The sequence below is a fragment of the Galeopterus variegatus genome, unplaced genomic scaffold (genome assembly GCF_000696425.1).
Source record: "Galeopterus variegatus unplaced genomic scaffold, G_variegatus-3.0.2 Scaffold6837, whole genome shotgun sequence".
Lineage (NCBI taxonomy): Eukaryota > Metazoa > Chordata > Mammalia > Dermoptera > Cynocephalidae > Galeopterus > Galeopterus variegatus.
Genome location: NW_007732948.1, coordinates 58,506 through 72,074, shown reverse-complemented (window position 1 = coordinate 72,074; position 13,569 = coordinate 58,506).

Here is a 13,569-nt window from a genome sequence, read left to right as displayed (position 1 = left end):
CTCATAAAGACCGCCCTGTCCCCTGCTTTCAGGTGGTCTTTCTGTTATTACCTCCCTCAGCCCCTCGTTCCCTTCGCAGCAGTGATTGTTTTAAATTACATCCTCTCTATGAGATTGTAAGCTCACAAGAGCACTGACATCGCCCCTGGGTCCTATCACAGTTCAGGGATGTATCTGGAAGGAATCAACAGGCGGTGACAATGCAGTTTTGTATGCTGCCACTAGAGGGCAGGGCTGCCCCACACTTGTCCTGTGGGACCGGGTGGGGACGCACTGCAAGCTGGAGGACTTTTCCCTTGGGTGGGTCCTTTCTGCACCCAGGAATCCTTCATTCTCTGCCTGGGGCGATGAGTGAGGACACTCTGGGGAGCTAAGAGTGGGAGGGGCTGTCGTGGACTCACTGTTGAGTGTGCAGCTTCAGCTGTGCCCACACCTCCCAGTTCAGAGCCGTTTCTTTTCTTTCTGGTCTTAGGCTGGAGTGTGTGGCCACCTGGTCTGCAGTATTGAAGGGGTCTGGTGTCTCACTGCTCTTCACTCGGGCTTTTAATAAGTGCCGGGGACCAGCCCCAGCACAGAGATTGTGAAGGTCCCCACTGGTAAGGGATCCCCCAAAAGGGAGGAAGGGCAGCGTCGGCGATGGAGCGGACAGCAAACATACAGACCCAAAGGATCTGTTGAATGCTGGGACAACAAACACACAGACTCAAGGGATCTGCTGAATGCTGACAATTTATTGAAGCAAGCATCAGACTTTTATACTTTTCTTTCTTATTTGCTACATAATCATAAAATAATCAATGAACAATATCATAATATCTCTTTGTAAGTGACATATGTTCTAAGAAAAATAGCATTACAGTTTATTCCCAGAAAAGACAATTACAATGTCCTTTCCTTTGAGCAAGAACGTTACAACCCACTGGTCCCATATAATCATCACTTTTCATCACTTGCAATCATTACCAAAACTACATCCATGATACAATAGACTTTCTATCACATTATTAAAACTTGATTCACACCTACATCTAACTATTCTTTATTCCTAAATAAACACTCTAAAAATTAACTTGCTTACAACTTAACTTCTACTTCTATTGGAAAACAAAAGATTGTACATTAACTCCTTCCAAGCAGCCAGGCCAGACTCTCAGGCACCAGACAAGACGAATGCCTACATAGGTTCGTTGTCCCCTTCTGGACCCCACTGCCATAAGCCATCTCCTGAAAATCCATAATCATAAGTATCATTAGTATGATTAAATATTTTAGTATAATTTTGAATCCTACTTCCAAGTCTCCCAGAGCGATAGTTATGAGGCAGCAAAGAATATAATGTAACAAAGCATAACAAGCACACAGAGCTCCAGAAAATCAAGGTGGAACACCGGCATCTTCTCCCATGATGAGGCCTTGCCATCATCCCTTCACGATGAGGCCCTGCAAACACCGTGTTTCATTAAAAGATCTTTACCATACTTAATCTTATGAGTGGAAGGTGTCCCCGCAAATAAGCCTCCTGTTTTCAGCTTTTCCCCGACTAGAGTACCTGGTGCCTCCAATCCCCGAGGCTTTTCCTCCTCGAGTCCCCTCCTGGTGAGCATTTACCTTTGCAAGAGCTTAGGCTTCCATGCGGCTCTGCTCGGACAATTGCCATTAGCACATCCACGTTTCTCCTTCTAACACTGTGTGAACGATCTCTCTTTTGCAGTCAACTATTTTCATGTTACCTTTATCTTTGTGGGGTTAAACCTTTTTTAAAAAAATAAATACCTCGTTGTGGGTTTTGAGATGGAATGCTGGTAAATAGGTGTGTCGAATCCCCCCCGTTTGTTCCAGCCTCCTCAGTAGGTCGGGGGGAAGGTCAGATGTTGCACCCTGCAGCTTCCAGGTGGCAATTACAGCTTGGGCACCATTACTATTGAGACGAAGTGTGAAGAGCAGGGTGCTTGTTGCTTTGCCTCCCATGGATTTGTCACCCCTTTTCCCCTGGGTGACGGAGCCGCAAAGGATTACTCAAAGCCCATCTCTTCCAAGCAGTGAGAGACCCAGAAGGGGTTAATCTCCCAGAACCCTCAAGAGCGAGGCGTACCTTCTTTGGGAAATTAATTAAGAACTGGGGTTCTTGCCCCGGTTTTATTTTCCAGACCAGGAAGTTACAGGACAAGAACATAGGTGGAGTTATAGTTTAACAATATAGGCTGGGTAACATCAGTCAAACAAGCAAAGTGACATTCCATAATGCAATGTGCAAGAGGTTAAGTCGGTCCACCAACAAAAGCTTGATCTTAGCAAACATTCTCTCTCCCTACAGCAATTTTCCAGCATCTTTACATAATAATCAGTAACTTGTCTGTCCTTGAGCCAGCAACCTTGCCGTGTTACAATTCTTTATCTTACAACAGAGACTAGCCTGGGGAAAGTTTCCTGTCTTCTGCAAGGTTAGCACCTCTATATGTACTTTGGGGAGGCTAAACCTGAAACTGCAGGGCTCTGGAGGCCCTGTGAAATATATTTGCTTCATAAATATTGGTAGACTCCACAGATGCTGACCCTGGTACATGTGCTCCCACCTGCAGGCAGGTGTGGAAAACAGCGCAAACTGAGGGGGTGTGGAGACAGTTGACACCACCCCTCTCCTCTTCCTAACTTTGTAACACTGAGAGACAGACGCAGGAGTCAGACACACAGAAGTCAAAGTATCAGTTTTATTATGAACAACACTGAATTGGAAGAAGTAGCTAGACTAGGGGCCACGTAGGCTTCCCTATATTTGGCACATGCCAGTTACAGGTGAAATTAGAAAAATCAAGAGTCTTCTGTTGGGAAAAGCAGAAGGACCTGAGGACAGGCTGTCCCAGAGGGACTGGGCAGGGGCCAGGGTATGCCCAGCTCACAGGGCGCCTGCCCCAAACTCACCAGTATGGTGATTCCAGGTGAGCAAAAGGCTAAAAGACTGGGAAGATATTCCATGCTTCTAGAAAGGAGTGAAAATCCCTTTCTGGAAACATGAGGAGTTGGGGAGAGGAGGCCACGACCTAAGATTTTTCCAGAGCCTGATTTATTTCTCAATGGCAAAATGTGGGAAAGCCATTTTTGGAAATAAAATAATGGAATCCCCGGCGCTTCCTTCTCAGAGGACTGGGCTATGTGCCCCAAATATAGCAAATGGAAAGTGACGTACAGCAGATACAGTAGAAGCAGTCCCGGGGGTGGGGGCGTGTGTGTGAAGGCCACACCCTGGTTGAAGAACTGAATGCAACGACCTTTTAAAAGTCATTAATCTTGTGCCTCAATGGACTCAAGGGAGGGGATTGTCTTTTCCAAGGAGAGGAAGGGAGTTGATGAGGCCTGTTCCTTTAAAGTGACCATAGCATCCCCAAAGAGAGTCCCAGCAGAAATATCCTTGGGCAGGAGGAAACCTGCCGTCCTGTGGGACTGAAGAGCAAAGAGTTGTCCCCATTCCAGCTGACTCACTCAAGGCAAGAGCCAGATCCTCGGGGGGCCATCTCCTCAAGTCTTTATGACAAGCTTCAAGAGACCAGACCAGCTGTGCTGATTTCTCTTGACCAGGAAGCCTGGACCCGTGGTAACCTGCAGCACGGTTTCTTGTAATTACTGGTTGGACGCGTTAGTTCGTTTTCTTTCTTTTTTTTTTTTTTTCCTTTTTTTGTCTTTTTTCGTGTCCGGCAACGGATCGCAACCCTCAGTGTCGCGCCCGTACGGGACCGGGACCGGCAACGGGATCGCAACCCTCGGTGCTGCGCCCGCACCTCGCTCAGCCAGTGAGTGGGAACCAGTCTGCATGTGGGATCCGAACCCTCGGCGGGAGTGCCGCTGCACTCCCAAGCAGCGCACTGTAGCAGTGCGCCACCAGGCCGGCCCCATTAGTTCGTTTTCTGTAGCTGATAATAGAATACCTGAAACTGGGTAATTCAGAAAGAAACAAAATTTATTTGCTACAGTTTTGGAGGCTGGGAAGTCCAAGGTTGAGGGGCACATCTGGTGAGAGCCTTCTTGATGGGAACTGTCACCATAGAGGTACAGAGTATCACATGGCGACAGGACTGAGTGAGAGCATGCTAACGTGCATCTTCCTCTCCTTATAAAGCTGCTAGTGTCATTCCATGATAACCCAATCATCCATTAACCCATTAATCCATGAGTGGATTAATCCATTCATGAAGGCATAGTCCTCACAATCCAATCACCTTGGGAATTAAACTCCAGCATGAGCTTGGGGGGACATTCAAACACAGCTCATTTTTCTTTTCTTTTTTTTTTTATGACCGGTAAGGGGATTGCAACCCTCAGCACGGTGTGGTCTGCACCACACTCAGCCAGTGAGTGCACCGGCCATCCCTATATAGGATCCGAACCCGCAGCCTCGGCACTACCAGCGCCGCACTCTCCCGAGTGAGCCACGGGCCGGCCCAAACACAGCTCATTTTTAAAGTATGTACTCTAAGTGAGACTCTAAAGACAGATGATTTAAGGGGTTATAATTTTATCCTTTCTGTGCCTTCTAAAGTACTGTCAACTTCAGGCCTTCTCGTGTTTTCTCACCAGAAGAATTCCTCAACCCAGCAGCCATGGGTGTGGTGCCGTTTCCTGCCTGTCCATGTCTCTGCGGACTTGCCTGGATGGTGTCGCTCCCAGAGGGTGTGAGGAGACAGAAGATGGCATCATCTGTGAATATGGAAAGTCCAAGATGAGCTGGATCTGGCTTGTCTTTTCTCATGAGAGCTGATGCTTCACTTTTCAAGGATTTTGTGAGTCATTTCGCGTCACACTGGTAGCTTTAAATGGGTAAGGTGGAACTGCAGGAATTGGCAGATGCTACCAGCCAGGGCTTTTTGTTTCTTCAGACAGTCCGTTGTTGACATTTCCCATCACACCAATGCCCCAGGGCTCCCCTGGCTTCACCAGCCTTGCGTACCACCTCTACCCCAGAGAGCAGTGTGTGTGTGTGTGTGTGTGTGTGTGTGTGTGTGTGTGTGTGTGTGTGTGTGTGTGTGTGTGTGTGTGTGTGTGTGTGTGTGTGTGTGTGTGTGTGTGTGTGTGTGTGTGTTTGTGACTCTCACAAGCTTTCATTCTTTCTCTTGCAATAAGAGCCCAGGAAGGTTTCTTCCCAACCATAAAGGATAAAACTTGTCATCCAGTCAGAAGGCATAACAAATCCATGTCATCAATTAGAATTGACACTAGTGGCTTGCTTTCCACTCCCCACCCCGCCCAGGAGGGAGGCCCAGTGGCCTGGACTCTGTGGGAAGTGGCTTGTGGATTCTTTCCCCCAAGCAGGCTCCATTCTGGAGTGAGTGTCAGGGGTGGCACCTGTACCTCAAATGAAACCTCAGATGCATTTGACAGAGTCGTGCAGCAGATCAAAACCAGACTAGAAGAATCTGACGTATTGATTTCTTCCTTGCCCCTTGTAAAATTAATAATGTTTCATCTGAATACACTCTTCCCCTGAACAAAACGTGATGATGTTTAACTCAACTGACCCAGCACCAAAGTTCTACAACATGTGAAAGTTCATTAATTTCTTCAAGTGCTGGATCCTACTCTGTGTTGCCTCACCAGGAAGGCCGTGCAGTCAGCTCCTTGTGGCTGAGCTTTTCTACTTAATTAATTCACAACTCCCACAAGTACCTGCCTTATGATGGTGGATTCACTCTGCTAATATCTTGTTCAGGATTTTTGCACCTATGTTTATGAAGATAGTGGACTGAAAATTTTCCTTTCTTAAAATTTACTTTTCACGTCTTAGCAACAAGGCTATTCTGGCTTCCTAATACAAATTTTCTATTCTCTGGAGTTTATGTAAGACTGCCACTAATATTTTCCTAAAATGTTTAAAAGAATTTACTCATGAGGTCATCTGAGCCCATAGATTTCATGGTGTGGAGATTTTAAATTACAGATTCAATTTCCTGTCTCAGTTTCCGTAAGTTGTGTTTTCTAGAAAAAGTGTCCACTTCATCCAAATTTTCAAGTTCATTGGCATAGAATGTTCATAACATCTTCCTGTAGGCTCTGTAATGATGTCTCACTTTTTCCCATTCCTAATGGACTGAGATGAGGACAGAGCCATAGCATGAGCAAAGAGACTGGAGCAGCAGCTGGCCCTGCTTGTGTTTGGAGGTTTAGGTACACACCAAGGTTGTAGAGGGTCCCAGTGCCAGGTCCTGCTGGCACTGTATGAGCGTTCAGCTGTTGGCAGAAGTAGTTGCCATTTGATTGGATAGTTCTACCAGTCTGGTGTCACAGAGGCAACTAAAGTTTAACCTGAGTCATGCTGTGGCTTGAAGCCAAGGGACATGGTGGCTGTCACATCTCCTGCATCCCCTCTCCCCCCCTGCACCATTTGGGTTGCACTTCTTGCTGCCTGATGTCTCTGTTATACATGATCACCCCAGGCCCTGCTCCACCACCAGCACCTGCACCCACATGCACCTGAGCCCAGTTTATCATCACCAGTCATGCCTCTCCATCTCTTGCCAGCTCTGCTGTCTGCACAATGCTGCCCTCTCTGGCCTCCAGCTCAGTCCCTATCCCTTTTCTTGATGCCCCCACATCCACTTTGCTCTGCCACCTACCCCACTCAAGGCAGATGTCACCCTGGGCCAGCTGCTCTGGCTTGGCTCACACAGGAGCCTATCCAGAAAATGGCCAGTACCCTCTCTGGCTGAAGACATAGCTGGGCACACACACATGCCACCCTGCTGCCATAGGACTCACACACACCCCAACGGCCTGGGGTCCAACTGGACCCCAGAACAGAACAGCCAGAGGACAGTGTATCATTACTTTAACCTCAAAACTTTTTTAACAAATAGTGTTTACCTCTCAATAGAGATCAATGTTCTCTTTATGGGTGACCCATTTATTTTCATTCACTGCCAACTTACCCATCTATGTGTGTGTGTTAGTTTTGATTTTCAGCATTTGGACAATTGGACCCTAGAATTTTTAAACAGTCCCACATGATCACCATTTGAGGCAATATTGAAGTGGAAACCTGGTGCTGGAGCATCAGGGAGAGCATCCGTCCACACAACACACGAAGGATGCAGCTACCTACACAGCAGTCCTTGGTGATAAGGAAAAGCCTTGAGAACTGAGTGCCTGCCATGCTCTCTGCTGAGCATTGTGCAACACAGCAGGACACATGACCACACGACCTGTCCCTGCCCTCAGGAGCTTGCAAAATGGATCATGGAAAAGTAATCATTTCAGTGCACCCACATGCTTGTACACAGAAAATAGCCTGTCCTGGGTTCATGGCTAAAACCATCAAATGCTGTTTCTGGAAATTATTGGCTAGGATGTTTCAGTTAAAATGGAAATCGTCAGTGTGCGACCTATGAGGAAAGTCTGGGATCTGCACATTCCTCAAAAGCCACAGGAACACATGCTGGATGTGTGTGGGTGTGTGTGTGGGTGGGTGGGGGACATTCAGCCTCCCCAGGTGTCCTGATTTCTTTCTAATCAAGTCCTGAGGTCTCTTTGTGGAGAGCAGCTGTAAACCAGCTCTGCCCTGACCGGCTGCAGGGGGTAGTCGTGGGTTTGACCTGTGCCTTTCACAGGGTACTTCTTTATCCTGGCAGGTGGCTTAATACAGGTGCCATCACCCACCTGTCCTTCCCCACAGTGTACAGAGAACTTGTCTCAGGTTGCCACAGAGACAGAGTGAAAGAAGAGACAAAAGGCCAGAGGATCACAGGGGTCCTGCTGGGTGGGGTTCAGAGTGCAGAGCTGGTATGGTTTAAACAGCTTTATTGAGGTGACAGACATGCAATAAACTACATCTATTTAAGTGTACAGCTTCAGCAGGTTTTGGCACGCATACATACACCTGTGAGACTATCACTACAGTCAAGAAAATGAACAAATCCTTCACTCCCAAAGCTTCTCTGTGCCCCTGGGTGATCTCGCCCTCCCTCACTTGCATCCCCAGGCAACCTCTGATCAGCAGATCTATAGATTTGTTTTGCCTTTTCTAGGATTTCATAAAAAATGGAATTATATGTAGTTTTTATTGTTGTTGTTCACGGTAAGTCTTTTTGAGATCCATTCATGTTGTTGCATGTGTCAGTAATTCTTCCTTTTTACTGCTGATTAATATTCCATCGTAAAGATACATCACAATTTGTTTATCCACTCACCTGTTAGATATTTGGGTTGTTTCTAAATCTTGGTGATTGCAAAGAAGGCTGCCGTGAGCGTTTGGGTGCAAGTCTGTGGGGATGTCTGCTTTTATTCCTCATGGGTAAGTACCTAGGCATGGAATGGCTGGGTGGTAAGGCAGGCGTGTGTTTAACTTTTCAAGAAATCACCAGAGCTAGTATTTTTTTTAAATCGTTGAGGCTGAAAGTAGCAAGGACTGCAGCAGTGTATGTGCTATTAAAGAAGGCTGGTGCTAAGTGGCTCAGGTGTGAGAAATGCTTGGGGTGAGCGGGACTAGAAATTCTCGCTGTGTCCAGTTCCCACGTTCTTCTGAAATTTTGTGTGGTTGGGGACCAGCAAGTGGACCAGCCACAGGCTGTAGATGGCAGAGTTAGGGGTCGAGTGCACAGATGGGGCTGGAGATGTCAGAGTCGGGGTTTGGGGGACAGAGCTTAGTCAGAAGACAGGGACAGTGCCTGAATGGGAACGCTGGGCCCCAAACAACTCGGCCAGTACTGGTGCCTCCAAGTGTCCGGGGCAGGCCTGGAGCTGGGAGGAATCTAGGAAGGCCTGGTCGGCCAAGCACCAGGGGCTGATCCCGAAAGGAAACAGCACCTCCAGCTACAAGAATGCACTTTATTTTTATGTGGTGCTGGGTGGGATCTGGTGAGGGTACACGTCCACCCCCTACAGCAGTCGATGGGCTCGGGAAGGGACAAGAAGCAGGTCTTGGGAGTGGGTGAAGGAAGCCCCGGGTACCCCCGCCTGGTGGGACCCCTCGAGGGGCCTGTAGCAGGTGGCCCTTAACCCGTGACACCTCCCACGGAGCCGCAGGTCCTCCTCCTCGGCTTCTGGGCTGTACCCAAGGCCCTCTGTCTCCTCCAGCTTTGGCTCCTGGTAAAGAGGGACAAGTTAGACTTCCTGGTGCTGGCTAGAAAGAACGCTGTTCCCCAGCCAGGGCCCCTGGTCATCCGTGCAGTGGCAGTGACTGGGGAGGCACCGAAGTCCACGGGGGCCAAGAAGAAACTGTCCCTGTCCTGCAGCAGGTCCTCCCCACTCCGGGGATTCCGAGTGGGGGTCACCAGGCCCACCACCCCACGTCCCCCCACCCCTCCCTCTCCATCTTCTGACCCTCAGGGCCCAACTAGCCACCTCCCCTTCATTTTGTCCTCTGTTCTTATCTACGTCCCAGTCCCTCTGCCCTGTCGCTATTCTTTCTGCCCCTCCGTCCCTCTCCCTTTCTCTGGGTCCCTGACTCCCTCTCTTCCCGTCTGTCCCCTTCCCCTCCCCCAGCAAAGGGCAACTGAAACCTTGGCGGAGGCTCTGAAGGCCTCCCCGGGCGTCAGCGATGCAGGTGAGAGCGGTGGGAGCAGCTGCGGCAGCAGCAGGATCAGCGGCAGCCACGTGGCTGCGGGCAGGGGGCAGGTGCGCTCAGAGGCCGCCCACGCCGCTCCCCTTTCTTCTACTCCTGCCCCCTTCCGTGCGCCAGGCCCTCGTCCATCACTCTTCACCTGCCTCTGCTGCCCATCTGCCCACAGCCTGGTCACCGGTCTCCGGCTCCTAAGGACTGTTAGATGCAGACCGTTTGGCCGGGAGCCGCCCTGGAGCTCAGACGCCTGCTCGAGCCTGATCCAGGCTCCACACTTTATTTATTTATTTATTTTTTAAAAGATGACCGGTAAGGGGATCTCAACCCTTGACTTGGTGTTGTCAGCACCACGCTCAGCCAGTGAGCCAACCGGCCATCCCTATATGGGATCCGAACCGGTGGCCTTGGTGTTATCAGCACCGCACTCTCCCGAGTGAGCCACAGGCTGGCCCTCAGGCTCCACACTTTAAACGCTCCACCCAAACCCCCTACGCAGTGGCCACGCCCCTAGGGCATAGCCACACCCATTCCTTAACCACACCCCGAGTCTCCACCCACTAGCCACGCCCCACCACAGAAGACCACGCCCCTGAGGCGGGGCCACACCTTTGTTGAGCATGGTCCTGGAGATCCCCCTACACCCCACGATGACCTCTTCCCTGACCGGTCCCGCCCCATCACGGCGTGCCAGGCCCAAGCTGAACCTCTGCTGCCCAAACTCGAGCCCCCAGCACCCTCAGCTGGGAATGCTGTCCTTCTGCATCTGTTGCTTCTGTCCATTCTCCTCTGTTCTTGAACATATGGAGTATATTTATAATAGCTTTTTAAATGTCCTTATCTACTAATTCTATAATCTCTGTCATTTCTGGGTCGCTATTAATTTTTTTTTTTTGCGGGGGAGGGGTGGCTGGCCAGTACAGAGATTGAACCCTGGACCTTGGTGTTGGCAGCACCACTCTCTAACCAACTGAGCTAACCAGCCAGCCCTATAATTTTTATCCTCCTTGTGGGTTGTATTTTTCTGCTTCTTTGCATGCCTGGTAATTTCCCACTGAAAGCCAGACATCATGATTTTATACTGTTAAGAATTTTTTGTATTTCTTTAAATATTTTTGAGCTTTGTACTGGTGTGCACTTAAGTTATTTGGAAACAGTATTGATCCTGTTTAGGCTTTAAGGTTTCTGTTAGGGTCAGAATGGCCTTTAGTCTGGAGCTAATTTGACCCCAAACAACATCCTTCTGAGCATTCAACCCAAGGCCTCCTGTATTATGAGATTCATTCACTCTGACTGTTGGAAAAGTGAAGTACTCCTATCCTTGTGTGAGCTCCAGAAACTTCCTCCTGTCCCTTCCTGGTGGTTATTTCCATGGCCTCAGTTACCCACAGCACACTTCTGAAGCTCTTCACAGCTCCCTCCTGTTCAGTGCTCTGCACTGATTTCCATCCTCCTTGGACTTCCTAAATTCTCAGCTCTGTCTCAACTCAGGGAGACCACCTAGCTCTGTTTGGGTTCCCCCTCCCCACAATGTGGCCTGGAAAGTCTCTCCAGGTCATAAACTAGGGCAATTGTAGGGGTCACCTTGTTTCTCTCTCACAGGGATCACTGTCCTGTGCCTGTTGTCCAGTGTCTGAAAGCATGATTTCATCTATTTTGTCCAGTATTTTAGTGCATAAGGCAGGAGGGTAAATCTGGTAAATGGCTAAAAATGAAAGACGAGAATTTTAATTTTTTTAGTGTATTACCTTTTTATAGAAACTTTCAAAGTTTTATTATCTTTATTATTCTTAAATTTCAGTACAATGTGATTAGTACGGATATTTCTATATTTTTCCTGTCTGGGGCACCAATTGACCTCTTAAGTTGAAGTTTTTTGTGTTTTCCCACATATACAAAATTGAGTCACTCCCACCCACCCCCAAGTAGTTCCTCGCCTTTGTTTGTGGAACTTCCCCCCACCTTTAGGGATTCCTGGTATCTTGCTGAAATCTCTACTTCCCTCCTTTTGAGTCACATCTTCATTATTTCTGAGGCCTTCTGCAAAAGCTCTTTGCTACAGTATCTCCCAGCTCATTAACCATTGGCTGATCTAATCTACTGAATTACTATTTACACTAGACACCACTTCGTAACTGCTAATTTCTACTTAACATTACCAATATACTCTTATTTCCTTGAGCATATTTAGTTTGTTCTTTACTGGTTGAATTCCTCAGACATCAGAACTCATTTTCTCCAGGGAAGTCCTGCAATTTTCACTGGAAGTAAGGCCAATCACATTTCTACTTCCTAGTGTGCGAGGTCAATCACATTTCTGCTTCTTAGAATGGGCTCATGAAGAACATAAAGGGCCCAGGGAACATAAACGCAGCAGCACAATCTGGGACTGATTACCTAGGTTTGCTGTCCCCTCTCCAGACAACCATGCTTCAAAGGGATCTCCCTCATCCACTTTTGTTAAAACCACCTCTAAAACATGTCAAATTTCTTCTGTTGTGAAAGCTTGGCTTTTGGAGTGTGGAGGAAGTACTCCAGCTAAACACCCTACCTCTATTTATCTCATCTGATCCTCACTCCAGCCAGGCTCAGATGGCTGGGGCAGAACTGAGCTACTTAAGTGCTTGCGCTCCTATTCCACCCTGTCATTAAGTCAAGCAGTGATTTGATGGGGGTAATGTATGGAGAAAAAAAATACATTTGAAAGCTTTGTTCAACAGATGCTATGACATTTGCACCAGTTTCTTCACTGTTCCCAGATGCCACATCTTCCTCCAGGGAAACTGTCCTATTTTCTTTCAGAAGATTTTTTTTTTTTTTTTTTTTTTTTGGCAGCTGGTCATTTCGGGGATCTGAACCCATGACCTTGGTATTATAAGGCTGCGCTCTACCTCAGAGGATTTTTGACCTCATTTTTACTCCATGCCCTTTTCTCACAAGTCAACAATTCAGTGGGAATTCACCAATTTGGCAGAAAACACGGGAGATTAATTTATTTAATGGAATTTTTTTGGACATGATTACCTTTGTGGCAATTAGGGAGGAATTACATTTTTTTTGTTTTCTTTGTGCGCTAGCATAATTTAATTTGGGGGAGACTGTAACACTATTGTGCTATGTCATATGCTTCGCCTCTTTGAATAGCTTGATTTCCCCATATCTGAACATAATTTGGGATGGAACATGGAACAGTGGGTGAATTTTTGGTCTCAGATATAAGTAGTGTTGCTTGAATGCCTCTTTCCATATTTTAGAGACAAAACTGAAAAGTTAACAATGATTCCAAGTCAAACAGCAGTAAATATGGGGATGGGGGGGCAATCTCATGATGAAATGATCAGGCTTTCAGTGGCATTGAAGGGAGAGCCACAGCCTGGCCTCATCATATGCTTAGTAGTTACTCTCAGTGGACTGAAAAAAAGCTAATCCATGTGGGAGAGTCACAGGTCTGTGTCCCACCCAACTCCTGGATTACCCCTCCTTTGGCAAGCAAAGCATTATTAATCTTTTCACACTTCAAGCTTAATCCTCTATGAGAAAGTGAAATAAAAAGCAAGTACACATAGTCCACCCCATCAAATGACATAGTCCTCACTGTGCCCTTATAAGCTCAGCCAACTCCCCCAGCCCCACTGATGTGATCTTATTTTTTTATGGCACAAAGTCTTACCTATTTCTTACACTCACATTTGTGCTAACAACTGTGTATATTACAGTTGCTAAAAGGGTTAGCTGAAAACTTATTTTATTTTATTATTTTTTCCTTTTTGTCTTTTTTTTACTGACCGGTAACGGGATCGCAACCCTCGGTGCTGCGCCCGCACCGCGCTCAGCCAGTGAGCAGGAACCCGTCTCCAAATGGGATCCGAACCCTCGGCGGGAGCGTTGCTGCGCTCCCAAGCGGTGCACTCTCCAGTGCACCACCGGGCCGGCCCTGAAAACTCTTTAAAAATATAATTTTTCATCAAATCAAATTCATCATTATATTTATTTACCTCAAAAAAGGTCACCTCTGTTGTAATAGTTAAGAT